At 43.1% G+C, this 19,969-nt stretch overlaps 2 protein-coding genes across 6 annotated transcripts in view; one reads left to right on the top strand and one right to left on the bottom strand.

Annotated features, from left to right (window-relative positions):
* ZCWPW2 (zinc finger CW-type and PWWP domain containing 2) overlaps nt 1–9,757 on the bottom strand; it is a 147,711-nt gene extending 137,954 nt beyond the window's left edge. The window contains exons 1-2 of the mRNA XM_027871942.1: nt 9,682–9,757; nt 7,503–7,606 (exon numbers count right to left, since the gene is read on the bottom strand). The gene's annotated coding sequence lies outside the window, so the exon portion shown is untranslated. The remainder of the gene's footprint in view (nt 1–7,502; nt 7,607–9,681) is intronic.
* Nucleotides 9,758–10,187: 430 nt separating this feature from the next.
* The window catches only part of AZI2 (5-azacytidine induced 2), a 37,648-nt gene continuing 27,866 nt past the window's right edge, over nt 10,188–19,969 (top strand). For 3 of the 5 annotated variants that reach the window (XR_003570017.1, XM_027872278.1, XM_027872275.1), the window contains exon 1: nt 10,188–10,277. The gene's annotated coding sequence lies outside the window, so the exon portion shown is untranslated. Of the gene's footprint in view, nt 10,278–10,663; nt 10,686–11,121; nt 11,145–19,969 lie in introns of those variants that run through there. The other 2 variants (XM_027872276.1, XM_027872277.1) reach the window with 2 other exon arrangements.

The following is a 19,969-nucleotide window of genomic DNA, read 5'->3' as shown; positions in this document are numbered from 1 at the left end:
GAGTGAGGAACCAAGGAAGACCCCAGGTTGTGAACCCAGGGGATGGTGGTGCCCTTGACAATATTAGGGAAGTTGGTGGGGGCAGTTTAAAGGGAAAGAATGGAGGTCAGCGTAGAGGTTAGGGCTGAATAAATAGATTTTATAGTCATTAACATAGAGATAATAATTAAATCCTGATGAGCTGATGAGGTCACTAAGTGAAATAGTATGGAGGGAAAAGAGAAGAGGGCCCAGGACAGAGTCCCGTGGAACACTCAGGATTAGTGGGTTTGCCCTAGATGAAGATTCTGGGTGTCAAAACTTTAATTTATGTATTTACTTAGAATATTTTCCCCAATGTTTTAAAAAACTACAGCTTTTGTTGTATAAAATTATTTTATCTTAATCATATAAAACACACTGATTTTGTCTCTGATGATTTTCTTCTGTCCCTCCCCTCAAAAGTTGAGATTATTTTGTTTTCTTCCACTTCTTAAATGATTTAATTTTTTTTTTCAAATTCTCTCCCTCCTCCCACCACACCCCCACCCACTGAGAAGGTAACAAATGATACCTATATGAAATAATGCAAAACATATTGACACATTAGCCAAGTTCTTCCCACCCTCCCTCTCCCCCCCAAAAAGCAAGAAAAATAAAGAGAAAAAATATGCTCCAATTTGCGCTCTGAGTCCATAGCATTTTACATAGTTCTTTGGAGTTGCAGTGGATTGTTGTATTGATCAAAGTAAATGAGTCTTTCACAGTTGATTATCTTTAGAATGTTGCTATTACTGTGTAGATTGTTCTCCTGGTTCTGCCCATTTAACTTCACATCAGTTCATAAAAGTCTTCCCAGGTTTCTCTGAAATCATCCCTTTTGTCTTTTCTTATAGTACTTTTTTCTTATAGTATTCCATCACGTTCATACACCACCACCTATTTACCGATTTCCCAATTAAAGGCACCCCCTTCATTTCCAATTCTTAGCCACCACAAAAAAGCTGCTAAAATATTTTTGTATGTATAGACCCTTTTACTTCTTTGATCTTTTTGGGACATAGACCTAGTCATGATACTGCTGGCTTAAAGAGTATGCTTAGTTTTTATGCCCAAAGGGCTATAAAAATGCGCATACCCTTTAACCCAGCAATAGCACTTCTAGGGCTATATCCCAAAGAGATCATACAAATGGGAAAAGGATCCACAAGTACAAAAATATTTATAGCAGCTCTTTTTGTGGTGGCAAAGAATTGGAAATTGAGAGGATGCCCATCAATTGGGGAATGGCTGAATGAGTTGTGGTATGTAAATGTAATGGAATATTATTGTGCTATAAGAAATGATGAACAGGCTGATTTCAGAAAAACCTGGAAAGACCTGTATGGTCTGATGCTGAGTGAAGTGCGCAGAACCAAGAGAACATTGTACACAATAACAGCCACGTCATGCAATGACTAATATCGATAAACTTAACCCTTCCCAGCAATACAAGGATCTAAGACATCTCCAAAGGCCTATCCACAATCCAAAAAATACTATCCACATCCAAAGAAAGAACTATGGAGTTTGAATGCACATTGAAGCATACTATTTGCAATGTTTTTTCTCTTCTGTTGAGTTTTGTTTCCTCTTTCTGGTGGTTCCTCTTATTGGTTCTAATTCTTACTTACAACATCACTAATGTGAAAATATGTTTAATAGGAATGTATATGTATAGTCTATATCAGATTGTTCGCCATCTCGGGGAGGGTGGTGGGGAGGAAGGTGGAGAAAAATTTTAAACTCAAAAGCATATGGAAGTGATTGTTGATAAATCAAAATGAATTAATTTTAAAAAAGAGTCTGCTTAGTTTTATAGCTGGGGCATAATTCTAATTATTCTCCAGAACGGTTGGACTAGTTTACAAGTCTACCAACAGTGCATTAGTGGCCCCATTTTCCCATATCCCTTCATTTAATGTCATTTAATGATTAGTTTTGTTTTTGTTTTTGTTTTTTTAAGAAATCAGATTGTTGATCTGGTTAAAGGTTATCATGACATGGTATAACGTGTGGATCTAAACCATTGCCCCTCCCCCCCTTTGCCTATACAGCCATCCAGTTTTCCCAGCAGTTTCTCTGAAAAAGATAGTGAGTCAGCAATTTAATGTGACAGCTGACCCTTCCTCTTTGGCAGCTTCCACTCAGTATCATACATAATGGGCAGCTGAGGGCCATCCCCAGTCATCCTGATCCGTATCTTGCCACTGGACCCAGATGGTTCTGGAGGAGAAAGTGAGGCTGGTGACTTTGCGCAGGCCTCCCTCACTTCAATCCAATTTTCTTGCATGTCAAGGTATCACCTCCCTGATATCATGGTCCTCTTCAAGAACAAAGGACAAGCAACAATAATGACAAAACAACAACCGGACAGCTACATGTAAATCGGGCAGCGAGGCCTCTATGGGTCTGGGAGGCAGCTTCTGGTTTCCCGGCTGTTTGAAGTATAAAGGACTTACCCTGGGGGCAATGAGCATCAGAGTTTTGTCAGAGTGCTTCTTGAGTGCTGGGAATGCTTTCCTCACCTGGTGTGGCCAGTTGTCATGGTCCAAGAAAGTATCCTTTTGCATCTTTTTAAACTAGGATTTGTTTTCTTTCAATTTCTTGTGATTAGTAAAGTGTTTTTTTCTTTTAATTTGCTCTTGTTTTTTGCATTTTATGATTTCTGGGTGCCTCATTGCATTTTCAATTCAATTCAACAAATATTTATTAAGCACCCACTATGTGCCAGGCACTGTGCTAAGTGGTGAGGATACAAATGAGAAAAAGACAGTCCCTGCTGTCAAGCAGCTTACAATCTAATGTGGGAAAATAGTACACAAAAGGAAGGTGGAGGTAGGAGGGACACCAGGGGGTACCTTTGGCATTGGGGGAATCTTGTTCCATGGACAGAAAATGGACTGAGCTGAGTGTTCAATTCCTGGCCTATAAAGAAAGGCTTTGGGTGGAGTTTAGGGCAACACTCTCCAGTCCTCCAATCAGAGAGTAGAAGAGCCTGTGGAAGGTCTGAAGGTGCTGAATATCCAAGACTGAGCCAGAAGCACGGTGAGGAGGTTAAAAATGATGATTATCCTGAGAAGGGCATCTTGTTTCATGGAGTTGAAACCAAGTATACTGAACTGGCCCTTTGTTCATCCTGGCCCAGAAAAGAAGTCAAAAACAAACAAACAAACAAAAAACTAATGTGATACTAGCTGCCTTGTAGACATTGTTTCCAGAAATGAGATGATAATTCCACAGTATCCTGCTCTGTACAGACCATTTCTGAAGTATTGTGGTCAGTTCTTGGCCTTCAGTTTAAGAATGACATTGATAAGCTGGAGCATGCCCAGAAGACAAACCGGTGGGTGAATGGCCTCAAGTCCCTTTCATGTTTGAAGGAATTGTGTATGTTTAGCCTGGAAATGAAGATTCATAGAGAACACAACAGCTGTCTTGAAATATTTGAAGGCTATCATGTGGAAGAAGGATTAGACTTCCCTTGTTTTGCTCCCCAATCTCCCCCAAACCCAGGCCAGAAATAAGTGAAATGAGTAGAGGTACAAAGAAGCAAATTTAGGTTGATGTCAGGAAAAATTTCCTAATGTGAGCTGTGCCAAAGAAGAGTCAGTGCTTGTGGGCAGATTTCCTCTCAGTGAAGCTCTTCAAGCAGAAGCAAGCTCTTGTTGGGTATATTACAGTGGCATGGGTTGGACTAGATGCTTCCATGGGCCTTTCCAAGTCTAAAATTCTGTAATTCTGTTTTTAATTAGTCTATTCCTTCATGGTTTTTTAGTGTGGGTTTATCAAACTAATCTTCTATATTCACTGGATTCTTTTTCTGAGTCCTTTATTCCAGTGATATTAAATTCATATAGAAATGGGAACCACTGAACTATACATAAGGCTCTGTGAGGGCTGCATATTAACTTAGGAAACTGTTATTACTACTATCTATGTTTTTAGATTTTATTTTGTTAAATATTTCCCAGTTGCATTTTAATCTGGTTCCTCCCTAAGGAATGCTGCAGCTGCATGTCTGACACTTCAGTCTTATTCTATCCCATTTACCTATTTCTGTCTTCTTTTTTTCCAGCACCAGGCAGTTTTTTAAACAATTGCTCTAGCGTACATTCTGTTATGTGATAGTGCCAGCTCCTCCTCGCTAGTTTTCTTTTTCTTCTTTTGATATTTTAGCCCACTTGTTTTTCCATGTGAATTTTATGATTTTATCTGATTTTATCTAATTTTATGAAATAACCTTTTGGCATTGCACTTAGTATGAGAAATATTGCAAATTTTGCTATACTTTTTAAACCTAATCATGAGTAGAAAATATCCCACCATTTATTTATTTGGTTCTTCCTCAGTTTCAGTCAAAATCATTCTGAAGTTGTTTTTGTAAAGGTTTCTTGTATAAATCTCCCAACTTCAATTCTCTCCCTTTTCCACTTTGTCTTCCACACAGCTGTCAAAGTAATATTTCTAACATATAGCATGTCATTCCCCTGCTCAAAAAATTCCAGGGCTTCTATATTGCTACATTGCTTCTATAATGAAATATAAACTCCAATGTCTGGCACTTATGGTCCTTCACAATCTGGCTCTACTCTCCTTTTCCAGGATTATTAAGCATTACTTTCCTTCATGCACTATAGAGTCGAGTTCAGGTAATTACAAATTAGAATTAGGCTGGGGGAATTAGAGATGTCCTTTCCCACCTAAAGGACCTCTCAGTTCTCACTGAAACTAAAGTCAGTCATGGGGAAACCTAGTCTCCAAAGACAGGAGTCAGGCTCCTTTTCTTGTATACCCTTGCCCTGGAGACCCAGAAAAAAACCTTAAGACTTAGGTAGAAATCAAATCTAGGGTCTCCCCAAAAGCATGTATTAAGGTATTGAATGTATGATGTACACCTGAAAACTGGGCAGCTATTATTTCAGCCTTTCTATGCCCTCTCCCCACCCCCCAAACACAAAAGACTCAAAAGTATAAATTGTAAAGACTTAAAATGACCTAGAGACCTAACACTCCCGGGAAGTTGATATTTTAAAATTCTTCATTTAGATTGTAAGCTTCTCAAGGGCAATGACTGTGTTTTACATCTTTCTGTGTCTGCAGCAGTTAGCACAGTGCCTGGAAGATAGTGAGATGCCTAATAAATGTTTGTTGATTGATTTATTGATCAGAGCACAAGGCCATCTCAATTTCAAATGATGCTAAAATATCTGAACAACTTCTTCAAGGTTTCTACCTTTTGGAAAGCCAGGTAAGGTCTTGGGTCATCCTCCTGGAGGTATAGAACTTAGAGTGAGCACCTCCCACAGTGCAGTAGTCATAGACTGAGGGTCAACCTAGAAACTCCATTACCTCTGGAATTTTCAAGGTTGCCTCCCAGGCTGGAAGTGTCTAGGATTGATGTCTGGGCACCCACGCTGAGGAAGAGGAAGCCAAAGGTCGGAAGTAGGCTCACCTAAACAAATACATGCTCTAAGTTCCTTCCTCCCCTGAAAATACTCAGAATGAGCAGTAAAGGAGAGGGAGCCCTAGATGACAGTCACTCTTTCTAAGATCCAAGTAGGTTCAATGGACAATACTTCTAGATACAGAACGCCCGAGTAGGGAACATGGAAGGGGAAGGAACATGGGAACAAATAAGAGGATAGCTTTATTATCCAAATGTCCTTTACTGACATCATGCAATGTCCAGTACTGAGTGCAGACTAGCTCCATGCAAATTCTAACAGGATTTCTCCTACTACACCCATACATAACAATTCCATCTCTGTGCCTCTGAACAAATTGTCCCCATGCTAAGAATGCTCTCCCTCCAAGCTCAACCTTCTAAAGGTCAGCACGAATGCTCCCTCCCACAGGAGGCCTTTTCTGATTCCCTCCGGCTACTAACTCCTCCTTGCCATGACATAAAATTACCTTGTATTTACTTTAAATATAATTTTTATATGTACATATTGTTTATATATTTATATGTTATATATTTGTATATATGTATTGTTTATAATTTTTATATGTACATATTGTTTCTTCCAATAGACTATAAGCTCCTTGGAGGTAAGGATTGATTTGTTTTTGTCTTTGTTCCTCGCACCTAGCACACAGCAGGTATTCAGTAAATGAGTTTTGATTGTTTACATGTCTTATTAATTTCCAAATATTTCATACATTGTCATTTCTCTTAATTATAGGTGGTATCATATAGAAATATAGATGATTTATGGGAGTGTATATATGACTACTTGACCTAAATCATTTATAACCTCTATTTTTGATACCTTATGTTTTCTGGCCATAATATCAAGTAAAATTATATAAAATATGTAGGCTATATGTGTGTGTGCATATATTTTAACCTCTTTATTGCTAATACTCCTTTTTTCCCCCCCTAGGCAATTGGGGTTCAGTGACTTGCCCGGGGTCATGCAGACACAGCTAGTAAGTGTCAAGTGTTTGACCTGAGGCCAGATTTGTTTCTCCTGACTCCAAGGCCAAAGCTCTATCCACTGCGCCACCAAGCTGCCCCATTTTATGCTTTATCAGTATTACTGAAAAGTAGCATAGTGAAGTGGATTGTAGGCCGTGACCTAAGTCCAGCTTTTAGCACATCTTGGTTGTGAGACCCCCACCAGGCAGACTAATTAACTTCTTAGTGACCCAGGTAGCTTTCTGGAAAAGCCTCCTTCACTAGCTCTCTATACTAAAGATGACAGATCTCTTCCAAAAAAGATTTTTAAAAATATTATTCTACTCTAGATATCCCTTTATAAGACTTGTTTTTAATGGGAATGCTTCTGGTGTTTCTCTATTATATTGTAATGTTCACTTGTCATTCAAAATACCTCAAATAATGGAAGGAAACTTCTATTCCTACATTGTTTGATGTTTTAAGAACAAACAAGTATTGTGTTTCATTAAAGGTTTTCTCTGCATCTAACATGATAAAATGCTTGTTAGTTTTATTCTCATTAAGATTTATTCTTATTATTGTCCTGATATTAAACCACACTTGAATTCCATTTATAAATCCTTGGTCATGATGGATATATTTTTAATGGATTCTACTTATTATCCTTGAGTCAACAGTCATTAATGATATTGCTCTATAGTTTTCTTTCTCTGCTTTTGTCTTTATTCCATTAGGAGTCAACCTCACACTTGCCTTGGTGAAGGAACTGGTCTGCTTACCAGCTTTCTACCTTCTAACTGTGTCATTTTCTTTTAGACTTTTAATGTTTGAGATGTCATTTGTGTATACACTCCCTCTCCCAACAAAGACTGAGACTTCTCTATGAAAGCTGATTTTGTGACAACAGATACACCAACTTGTCTTGTCACTTTCCTAGATTGGAACTAAGAAGAGGCTGTGAGAACCTTGGGCCACCCCCATGGCCTCCTGTATACAGTTTATTTACTTTAAACATTCTCATTAAAAATCTTAAAATTCTGATTTTTAATAATTTAATAAATTAGTAATTTTCACCCACCTTGTTCTATGAATTTGCAGTCTCACCAAGCAATCTTTGAGGGTTATTTAGTGGGGTAGGTATATTTGATCGTTGGCTCTGTGGCAATTTTAGGTAGGAAGATTCTGAAAGGTGAAATCATAAAGCTTATAGCTCCACACAGAGGAAAAAAAAAATTTTGAACAGCTACAGGTATCCCAAAGTGGGAGAATGGACATTGATAGTTTAGCCAGAATTTTGCAAGGGTAGATGATGCTTTTGCTTCCCTTTTCTTGCTTAAGGCACATCTTAATTATTGTACCATTATTTCCACCCAACTTGTGCTTTCTTAGCTAGAAAGGTAAGCTCTCCTTTCAAACCCCATTTGGAGCTCTCCCTAACACACATAACGGGCAATGGAAGATTCCAGGCAATAAAAAATGCCCGGAAGAACAGAGGAGTGTTTCCTTTTGGGTTCCCCTGCAGGGGCAGCTCTAAGTTTGCAAGCGTTATTGGCTCTACATAATCAAGATAGAATATTTTGATGGGAGGGGGAAGGTTACTACAAGAGAAAAGAAAAATCTTTTAAATTCTAGTTCTAGAATGTTAAACTCATGCAACAAAGGTATTTTAATGTTTCTTTTACTAAACAACCAATAAAAGCAAGAAAACCTTAAAGGGGGGAGGGAGAAGGGAAGGAGGAGGAAACAAGGGAGGCATTGAAAAGCTGGAGAACATCCAGAGGGCAGCCAAGATGGTATAGTATATGGTTAATACAAGAAGTCTGATCCATGTAAGAGGGGATGTTGAGCCTAGAGAAGGTTTCTGAGGGGGTGCCATGCTAGCTCTCTAATGAAGGAAGGAGTTGGACCCAGAGGGCAGAAGTGGAAACAGTGGGGGGTGAGGGAGGAGAGTGGGGAGGAAGCAAGCTGCCAAGAGGCCAAAGAGGCTAGATATCAGGAAGTCAAATCAACAATCATTCATAAAGCACCTACTAGGCTCCAGACCAATGCAGCAGGTGGCTCAGTAGACAAGAGTACTAGGCCTGGAGTCATGACTGAGTTTAGATCCTGCCTCAGACACTTCCCAGCTGTGTGACCCTGGACAAGTCACTTAACCTCAGATTGCTTGACAAAACGGACCCAAAGGATCCACTGAGAAGGAAATGGCAAATCACTCCAGTATCTTTGCCAAGAAAACCTCAAATGGGGTCATGCAGGGTCAGACACCACGGAAAGACAACAAATGTTCCAGATGTTGAAAGTGAATTTGGGGGAGAACATAATTGACTCTACTTTGTCCTATACTTGCTGTAATTATATTTCTTTTACTTGTCTGCCAGATGTCTCTTGGACACTACGAAACACACTGAACGTCTCCTTTACGATGACAAAAGAAAACTTATATGACTTCAAATGGTTCCGGGAACTCATCCCTTTCTCTATTTTCTATCTAATAAAGCTGGTAGTAGGGGCTTAACAGATACTGTTTCCTGGGTCCAGTGTGAATGGCTACGTTAAAAGACACATTCTTTCCTTTGTAACAATTTAAGCATCTTTTTCTTTGTTTTATAGGACCTCATCCTATGTGAGAGAAATATATGTATATATACACCAAATGTGATACAGTAGTTATATATATTTATACAATTATCTCATATATTAAAATATATGGACTATATAGTCACATATATTTATATACAATTATATACGAAACGTACTTATTGTATTGCATATTACATGGTTGCGTACTTTTATATAAAATATAATTACAGCATTATAATTGTGTTATGAACTTATAATCATGTGTCACTTTCACAACTTAAATTCACGCCTGTGCAACGCCTGCTGATGGCCTGGGCCACACTCTCGGGTGGACAAACTGTTTTCCGGTCTGGCTTGCCCGTGCGGGTCCTTACAGGACTTGGGGGGGGGGAAGGGTCCCCCATCTAGAGATGGACGGACCTAAGGCCCTCGATTTGTCTTTTAATACCTGGATGAGTATTCCAATAGAACTGATTTCTCCTGTCAGTCAGCTTTTACTAGGGAGGCGGAGCGCCTGCCCTCAGGGAGCTTGCATTCTCATGTGGGGGGAGGGGCGCCTGATTTGAGGCCTTTGGGTCCCTGTGCTTCACCGAACCGACCAGAACACGGGAGCCCCTCATTTTTCTTGGGGAGAAGCAGAGATCCCCTCGCTCCGCCCCCGCGGCCGCGGCGCTTACCCCACTCTATGACTCCTCCTCCTCCGTCGCCGCCGCCGCCACCGCCCTCCCTCACTGACTGACTGACCGACCGACCGACTGACTGACTGGAGTGAGCGACGCTCGGGCGCCCGCCTCCTGGGCGTCGCTTCGGTCACGCCTTCTTCGGCGCCGCTCGCCCCGCCCCCGTCGCGGAGGCTCACGGGACTCGTAGTCCGCCGCCGGGCGCCCCGCCCCCTCGCGGGTCTCGCGCTCCCAGGCCAGGCCGGCACTTCCGGCTCCGTCGCGTGGCCGCGCGGACCGAGCGGACGCTCCGAGCTTGGGCTCTTGGGCGCGCTCGTGAGCGCTCGTGCTCGGCTCGGGGGCGCGCACCACGGGGCCGCGCCGGCGGCGGCCCTCCCTCTCCCCCTCCGCGTCCGCCGTCCCAGACCCCGCGGGCAGGGGCCCGGCCGCCGGAGGCCAGGGGAGGGGCCCGGGCGGCATGGGCGCGGGGAGCCCGAGGCCTGGCCCGAGCCGGCGCGGCCCCGCGGAGGCCGGAAGCCCGCCGTGACCCCGCTGACCCGGGGTGTTCTCGGTTCGTTCCGCACGTCGGGGAAACCGAAAGCGCCGACGAGGCGGTGAGCGGGGGCCGGGCCGGGGGAGGGGCGGGCCGGGGCGGCCGGGCGGACGGGGAACCCCCTGCCTTCGAGCCCACTGACGGGCCAGGGCCGAGGGCTGCTCGGAGGCGGCGGCGGCGAAGCCTTGAAAGCAGAGCCAGCCGGAGAGCTCCCCTCATCCTTCCCGGCCGGGAAAGCCTTCCATTCTTCGGAGTGGAAATCCTGCCCCGCCCCCCCCATCCCCGGCCAAGGGGAGGGCCCGGGGCGGGGGTCTGCCCTCCCCTCCCCGGAGTCCGGGTCTCGGCTTCTCCAGATGGTGATTGACAGCCGCCTTTCAGTTGGACCTTCCCGTGTGCCTTGACAAACAGCCGGCAGCCCCGGCCGCATTTATGCGGCGCTTTAGGTTTGCCCCCTGCTCGCCCCCACCCGGTGCGTGGGGCGGGGGTCGCGTTCCCTGGGGCCGGTGGTGAGGGGCTTCATCGAGGGGTACGAGCAGACTCCGGGGCCTCCTTTGACAGGTGGGGAAACTGAGGCACGGGGCGGCTGAGCGATTTGCCCAGAGGAAGCCACCGAGCGGAGCCGGGGGTCCGTGACTGCCCCGCCCGAGTTGAAGGGTCCCTGCTGCAGAGGGTCTGCCCCCGAACCCCTCCCAAGAAAACACCTCCCGGGGAAGGGAGTAAAGTCTCTACTGCTTCCTTGGGAAAGCTTAGGCTTGGAGAGTGTCTTCGTAAGTTGGAAGCGGTGCTCTTCGGCTCTGAAACCAAACATGGGAAAGAAACTCTTGCTTTTCTTTCTTTTGGGCTTCATCGATTTAGACCAGGAAGGGACCTTGGAGGCCATTCAGTCCAGTCTCTTCATTTTCAAGGAAGGAAACTGAGGCACAGAAAGGTCAGTCATCAGGTATTTAGTTAGGGCTGCAGTAAGCCCTGGGGAGACGAAGGAAGGCAGAAACTGCGGTCCGGATGCTCCCGCTGTAGGGGAGACTGTGGGCAAACGAGGGCCATAAAGAGGGTTTACCCTGGTATCTGTGAGAAGTCGTCGAGGGCCTGGCGCAGGTTTGAGACTGCCATCTTCTTGGGAATTGATCTAGGCGCTGAAGGGGTTCAGTTCAACACCCTGGTTGGGAATAGTCAGTCCACAGGATATGACTTGGAGGGCTCGTGGGAACCTTCCAAGCAATCTGGCCCATCCCTTCCATTGGATAACAGAGCTCACGGAAAGGTTAGTGACTTACCTGAGGTCACACAGGTGCCAGGTGCAGGATTTGACCTCGTGCTTTCCTGTCGTCAATGCTCCATCTTCCCTTAATGCTCTGCAAAGCTTGAGTCTTCTAGGAAGCTCCTTGGGATCACCATAGAAAGAACTTTAGGGAAGCCAGTTGAAGCCGAAAAACACATAGAATATACCTTCATTAACTTCTTACAGAATTATAACTTGTTCAAACAGACTTGAGATTAAAAATCACTCATTTCTTTAGGCCCCAAAGATAAAGAAGCTGGAGGGGAGCTGTAGCTGGGAGCTACAGATTCTATAGCAGGGGAATTGGGGTGGGGGTGGGGTGCCAGTCCATTCCTGGCATAACTGGAGGTAGAATATTGAGTGTAGGGGACCTGAAGAAGGCCAGGTTGACTGCAATATATTGTTTGTAATTGCTTTAATAATCCTAGAAAGGTTAGTGAAGGACTTTAAATGCCAATTAGTATTTCATCCTAGAAACCATAAGGAGCCATTGAAGCTTTTTGCATTGGGAAGTGATGGTTCTCCCTCTAGTTTAAAAATAATACATAGTTTGACAGCTGCATAAAGGTTGGACTGGAGAAGGGAGAATCTGGAGACAAAGGCCAGTAGTCTAGACAAGGCTGGGATCCTGTCTGGGAGGGGGGAGAGGAGATGGTACCTGGAAAGAGGAGGGTGGTGAGATATGCCTTGTTTACTCCCCTGATGGGATCCCCATGGAGTGTTGTGTGAAGGCCTGCTCTCCCCAGTTTAGGAAGGATGTCGATAAGCTAGAAAGGGTCACAAAGAGGGCAACCAGAATTCATGCTGTATGAGGATTGATTCAAGGGACTGAGAATTTTTTAGCCTAGAGAAGATTTAGGGGGGACATAGTGGCTGTCTTCTGGGTTTCAGGGTGTGTGTTTGGACTCAGTAGGCAAGAATAGGAACAGAGTGTGGGAATTGCACAGAGGCAAGGGGTTGGGGGGGAGCTCACCTTGAGAGCCAGCTCAAAAAAATGGTTTTTTCCCACTTTAGAGCCTGCTGACCATGTGGTCTGTTTCCTAACTCAGGGAAGGCCCTAAATGATGTAGCAATTGGTCTGATTCTGTTTGTTGAGGCACTGTTGAGGCTCCACTGAATTTTTTATCAGTACCATATGTGTGCTGTAGGGAGATGTTATTAAATGCATGTGCATTTTGAAGGTGTCAGGAAGAGGTTTTCCTGGGTTCTAGAAAGCCATGCCAAGGGAATGCAGGTTCTGGCAATCCCACCTAAGCCCTGGGGTGTGTTGTCCTGGAAAAAAGACTCCTGAGAGTTCTGTCACAGTCGCCTGTCATTGGGTCTAGACTGACTCCTAAAAATGACACTCCTCTTGCAGAACTGAGAGCTCTGCAGATGTTAAAACAACCAAGGCTGAAACTTTAGGATCTCAGCATTGAGGGGAATTACAGTTATTTGTCAGTCTTTTCTACGTGTCTTCCTGCTTTGACCTCTGGAGCTATTCTGCTGCCTAATCCAATAGCCTTTCATTGATGGTTGGATTTTTCAGTGACCTTTGAATTCTTCTAGACAGACAACCTTCTCTTCCTTGTACCCTTGTAGTTCACTTTTAGCCATAATACATCTCTTTCTACAAATAGATGGGGGAGGGGGAAGGGGGAAAGGAGTAGTTTAACGTGTGCAACTTTTTTTTTTAATACAATAAAGAATTTATGTCTTCCCCCCTCATCCCCACAAGAGATATAACTGGGCACTCACAACACACCTTCCTGTGAATATAGTAGATATTCTGTGTTCTGTTGTGTCTTGTGAGTATAAGTACTACTAGGTTAGTACTTTAAATAGCAACACTATTCCACTGTTCATGGTGTAAGATGTTTCTTTTCTTAATTTCTTTATAGTCAAGACTTGTGCTTTCATGTGGAAAAATTGTCTTCATAGTTATAGATTCACTGAACATCTTAGGCTTTTACCCAGGACATTAAGAATGTTAGAGTTTGTAAAATAACATTTTCCCATATAACTTATCTCTAACCTTTCACTTGGAGGTAGATACGGGGAAATAGGATAGAAACTCAACTTCTGAGTTGAACTTGAACCTGGGTTCAAGGTCTAACTTATCTATATGGACTGGTTCTGTCTCTTGACCTTTGTGCCCCAGGCAGCTTTCTAAGACTCGAGAATAGCAGAAGAGTTGTCAATCTGCATTGATAAAAGAAAGTTAACCTTACCTAGAATTCCCAGACACTGAACTAGCTCTTTGACCCTGGGCTAGTCATTTAACCTGTTTGCCTTAGTTTCCTCTGCTATAAAATGGAGGTGGTAGTAGGAGGAGGTAATACTGGCACCTCCCTTATAGGATTATTGTGATTTGTAAAGCACTTAGTACAGTACCTGGCACATAGTAGGAGCTTAATAAATGTTTGCCCATTCCTCTTCCCCTAGACAGGCAGTGAAATCTGGGATACAATCTGCATATAATCCAGTCTTCTCCCTTTCTTCTTACCCCCCCCCAGAAAAGGAGAGGTCCTACATGTCATCTGAAGTAGTAACTAGCTGTAAGTGGAACAGTGTATGGTAGGAGGGGGAGGGTCTGAGAAATATTAGGGAGAAATTTGTTAGTACCACTCCTTGAACCCTAACAATGCATGCGTAAGCTGCTGAGCTATCTACCCTCTAAATTGTTTGGTGCCTATCCAGTATTGTGTATCTTTCCTAGGTATGTTATAAAGGAGTCTGATTTGGCAGACATTGATATATTGAATTTCTTAGTGACTTGATTGTTTTTTGTAAGGTATGAACAACGAAAGTGCAAAATTTAACATCTGGTTCCTTGTGACGTGAAATTTGTCCTGAAATTTCATGTAAAAATATTTGTGGTACAATTCACTCCTCTTATAACATGGGCCTTGAATCCATGCCCAATGAAGATGGTCAGAGGAGCTGGGGATGCTCAGCCCGGAAAAGAGAAGACTTGGGGTGGGGGGGCAGCATCCCTGATAAATGGCTTCCAGTATTTGATTGTCTTCCCTGTGGGGAAGGGACTAGACTTGTTCTGTTTGTTCCCACAGAGAAGTCTCGAGAGCAACGTTGAGAAGTTGTTGAGGGGCATCTGGATGTCAGCAATATAGAGCTAGAAAGAATTGAAATAAGCGTTGAGGCATGTGTTGGGGTGTCCTGCCCTTGGACATCTTCAGGTAGAGCCTGGAGGATCAGTTGTCCTTTGTGTTAGTGTGGGAATTCCTTTTGTGGGCCTTAGATAGCCAGCAAGTTCCTTTCCAACTCCCAGAATCTGTGATTCTCTGACACTGTAGGGGAGTTCCTTCTTATAACTACGATTTCTAAAACCATTTTTAATGTCAAGCCAATTTACATTCCATGTATATTTCAGTGAATTCCAAGTTATACTTAGAGCACAAACATGAACAGCAGTGTAAAGGTTTTTTTGTTGCTGAAAAAACAGCTCCTCTGCCCTTCCCTCAATAGGGAATTTAGAATTCTGAAATATTATATAATTTGGAAAAATCTAATCAACTTACTACTCCAGGGGGTTTTCAATACATTGTAAACACTAAGCAAATGCATTTTAAAGTATATGAGCCAGCCTGACTTAAATAATAGAAAACTCTGTGAATCTTGTCATGAGGCTAAGTATTTTGAGTTATTATTGTTGTTCAAGCCCTTCTGTCCTCTACTATGTCCTGACTTCTGTCTAAGCTCATGTTAGTTCCTTCCAGGACATTATCCATCTCGTCCTCTGCCTTCTCCTTTTGCCTTCAGTCTTTCCCAACATCAGGATCTTTTTCAGTGAATCCTCTTTTCTCATTATGTGGCCAAAGTACTTAATCTTCAGCTTCAGTATTTGACCTTCCAGTGAACAGCCTGAATTAATTCTTTAAGTATTGATTTGATCTCCTTGCTGTCCAAGGGACTCTCAAGTTTCCAGCACTGCAATTTGAAAGCTTCAATTCTGTGGTGATCCACTTTCCTTATAGTCCAACTTTCATCGCCACATATTGCTACTAGAAAAACCATAGCTTTGACTATGTGGACCTTTGTTGGCAAGGTGATGTCTCTTGTTTTTAGTAGGCTATCCAGATTTGCTTTTCTTCCAATGAGCAAGTGTCTTTTAATTTCGTGGTTGCTGTCTGGTGATCTCTGAGCCCAAGAGTATAAAATCTGACACTGTGTCCATTTCTCTCTCTCTATTTGTCAGGAAGTGATGGGACCAGTTGGCATGATCTTAGTTTTTTCAATGTTAAGAGTCAAGCCAGCTTTTGCACTCTTTCACCCTCATCAAGAGACTTCTTAATTCCTTTTAACTTTCTGCCATCAAAGTCAGATTGTTTGCATATCTGAGATTGTTGATATTTTATAAGATGATCATGGTCTGAACCACAGTCAGCTCCAAGTCTCTAGCTCTAATTTTCTTGAAGAGATCTCTTGTCTTTCCCATTCTGTTGTTTTCTTCTATTCGATTCTATTCCATTACTTATTTAAGGAAAGCTGCTTATCTCTCCTTGCTATTCTCTGCAATTCTGCATTCAGTTGGGTATCTCTTTCCCTTTTCTTCTTGCTTCAGCTATTTGTAAAGCCTCATCAGACAGCCATTTTGCTTTCTTGCTCTTCTTTTTCTTTGGGGTGTTTTTGTTGTTGTGTCCTATGCAATATTGCAAACCTCTATCCATAGTTCTTCAGGCACTCTATGTACCAGATCTAATCCCTTAAATCTATTCATCACTTCTACTTTATATTCATAAGGGATGTTATTTAGGTCACACTTATATGGTCTGATGGTTTTTCCTTACTTTCTTCAATTTAAGTCTGAATTTTGCAATAAGCAGCTCATGATCTGAGCCCCAGTCAGCTCCAGGTCTTGTTTTAACTGACTGTGTAGAGTTTCTCCACCTTTAGCAGCAAAGTACATAATCAATCTGATTGTGATATTGACTATCTGGTGACATTCATGTGTAGAGTCGGCTTTGGGGTGGTTGAAAGGAGTGCCTACTGTCACCAGCGCGAGTTATTCTGACCAAACTCTGTTAGTCTCTGCACTGCTTCAGTTTGTACTCCAAGGTCAAACTTGCCTGTTATTCCAATTATCTTTTGATTTCCATGCCAATCCCCTGTGATGAATATAATGTCTTTTTTTTTTAATCGTTTCTAGAAGATGTTGTAGTTCTTCATAGAATTGGTCAACTTAGGCTTCAATGGTTGGAGCATAGACTTGTATTATTGTGATGTTGAACAGTTTGCCTTGGATTCAAAGAGATACCTTCTGTCATTTTTGAGATTCTACCCCACTACTGCCTTTCTCACCCTTTTATTGACCATGAGGGCTACTTCATTTCTTCTAAGGAATTCTTGCCCGCACTAGTATATGGAGTGATCACCTGATTTAAATTCATCCTTTCCCATCCGTTTACGTTCACTGACACCCAAAATGTTAATGTTTAGACTTTCCATCTCCTCTTTGACCACATCCAGCTTATCTTGGTTCCCATGTCTTACATTCCAGGTTCCCATGCAATATTGATTTTTGCAGCATCAGACTTTCCGTTCATTGGCAGACACATCTGCAGCTGAACTTCCTTTTGGCTTTGGCCCAGCAGCTTCATTAGTATTAGAGCTACCTGTAGTTGTCCTCAGCTCTTCCCTACTAGTTTACTGGACACCTTCCAACTCAAGAGGCTAATCTTCCACTATCATCTATTTTATCATTTTAGTACTATCCATGGGGTTTTCTTGGCAAAGATCCTGGAGTGGTTTGCCATTTCCTTCTCCACTGGATAAACTTTTGTCTGCACTCTTCACTATGAGCTGTCCGTCTTGGGCAACCATGGACAGCACAGCTCATAGTTTCATTAAGCTAGGCAGGCCCCTCTGCCCTGCCAAAGGCAGCGATCTAGAAGGGGAGTAGTTGGAATACTGTCAGTTATATTAACCAGTTCTTCAATGTTGGAAGTTATTTAATATTAAATTCTAATTTAGGTCTCATCGTAATAATTGTCATAAATTGTATGAAAGTAAAATTGTATAAAATAGTAGTATATTAATGGTAGATTAACATTCCCTGTGAATCAAAGGATTTGGGGAGGGGGCATCAGTATTCATTTTGCTTCTTAGACTGTATTTTAGAATTTGAATTAGGTGGGCACTGTTATCCCTTCCAATTCAACATGTAGCTGAACAAAATTTCCATTTCCGACATACACCCCAGATAGTCATCTGGCCTTTGTTTGGAGATACCCAAGGAGGGGGAACCATTAACTACTTTTCAAGATGGCCTGTTCCACTTTCAGGCAGTTCTGACTGTTGAGGACTTAGATCAAACTAAAATTTGCTTCTTTACATTGTCTGACCATTTATCTCTAAGAACAAACAGAGCAAATCTATTACCTGGCCTACGTTTTGCAGATGCCTCTCCCTCTCCTCTCCTCTCCTCCTCTTCCACTATCTCTTTTAAACTTAGAGAAACAGTTGCCCTCCACTCATCCTGTGGTAACTTCCATTCTCCAAGATCCTGTGGAAATCACCATCAGTGATTTTAATCCAGGTCAAGTGAATTGAAACTCCTCAAAGGCAACTGGCAGCCTCATTTACTGTCTCCTTACTCATCACACCAAAGCTCCAGTGCTGGCGGAAGCCTCAGAGGCCATGTACCTTTCAGCCCCCTATAGATGAAATGAATTAAAACCCAGGAGGTTCCCTGATTTGTCTAAAGCCTGGGAGCTGGGATGTGAACTGAATCCTAGCTGAGCGTGAAGGGGAGGTGCTCTTTCCCTTGTGCTGTGCTTGGCTGTCAGCTCTCTGTTTTGTCTTTTTGGTTCTGTGTTTTCCAGTCCTGAGATCAGTCTCCTGGGCAGAAGCAAAACAAGAGTTGAGCAGCCCCCCCCACTCTCCCCATTATCCATTATGGTTCCACCCACTTTGAGCAGCCCCTTTTTTCCTCTGGGTGATTCTGAGCCTTAGCTCAAGGTAGTGCTTTTGTATTCATCTTCGTTTACCTGATCTTCCTTCTTCCATGTTTACTTTGTACGTGCCTTTTAAAAAATCTGTGTTGATTCATGACTACTGTGTACCCACAATTTCCTTGTTAAAGAACTTGCCCTTTAATTTCCTGTCAGAATCGTGTCTCTTTAGAGGAGGCAGAGCCAGAGGAAAGGGCCATTAGAAGGGCTATTTGTTGGGGAGCCCCAGAGTATGCAGGTTACCTTGTAACCAAAAGAAGAGAATGGAAGCTTCCTCTGAATGCTGACCTGACCGGAGGTCCACTAAGGGGCTGCCACCAGTTTGGCCAGGCAGACACTAATTTGTTGGGGAATTCTGCAATATACAAGAGTAGACTTAGTGGGGTGTATCATTAGCCACTTACCGTCTTGATAGAAGAGAGAGCTTGGATTCCATTGTAGGCCGTGAGGTAGGAGGGAAATAGATAATTGTCAGGGGGTTCACAGAAACTTATAGCCCCCAAATCTCCAAGCTTAGATTATCAAACCCTGGACAGACAGGCTAATGCCTAGAGGGAGAATTCTTGGAGAAGACTAAGAAGGAAGAGAATTCATTGTCCAGGGAGCCAAGGCATAGACAACATCTCCTTAGCTTATAGACAGAAGGGGAGGGAATTTTTCTGGGGAATTATAGAAAGGGGTTCACCACTTCTTCCCTCTCTCCACCAGTCACACCAACAGCACATTACCTCTGCTCCTGTTTCTCTTCGAGGAACTATTGAGGTCTAGAGGTTTAGGGGTGCTAGGACCCCAAAATCACAACACAGGGGCCCTACCCAAATGAATTCGACCCAAGCCTTCTTACAGCCAAAGACAAGGTTTATTAAAGATCTGCCATATTGGCCAGACTCTTAAGGAATCTGAACCTTTAGCTACACTCTTAAGATTATGAGCACCTTAATGGAGACAACATGGACCTTATATACAGAAAGACTGTGGGAGGGATCTAGGAAGAATCTTGATGGGAGTAACTTGGGAGGTCTAGAATGAGGTCTAGATTGGGTCAAGGGTAGGAAGTAGCCAGTGGCCATTGGAAGGTAATAGACAATGGAGGGCTGGGCTAAATTAAGGGTAATAGAGAATTGGGAGATTGGGTGTAGGGGCCAGTTGATGGGATTATACCTTTGGATGTAGGTAATAAGGAAAGGCCAGTTAATGGGATTATACCTTCAGGGGCTTCCTTGATCAGGTAAGAGAATTCAAGAACAGCCCCATTGGAACCATTATTCTGTTGTCACTCAGTCTGGAAACCTTAAAACCTCCAACTCTTTCCTCTCCCCACCAACAGCTATTTTATTATCAGGCCTCCCAGTGTTTATCTCATCTCTCTTTTCCTCCTTTTCTGATTCCACTGGCCAGTCTAAGCTTGCATTTCCTCTCCCTCCAAACTGTTCCAGTTATCTCCCAACTCATCTTCTTGCCTGTGGTCTCTCCAGCCTTTAATCCATCCTATTCACTGTTGCCACTTTAATCTTCCTAATGCTT

Source organism: Vombatus ursinus, unplaced genomic scaffold (assembly GCF_900497805.2).
Source record: "Vombatus ursinus unplaced genomic scaffold, bare-nosed wombat genome assembly UNPS02014799.1, whole genome shotgun sequence".
NCBI classification, from domain to species: Eukaryota; Metazoa; Chordata; class Mammalia; order Diprotodontia; family Vombatidae; genus Vombatus; species Vombatus ursinus.
This window is presented reverse-complemented; position numbering and strand designations above follow the sequence as displayed.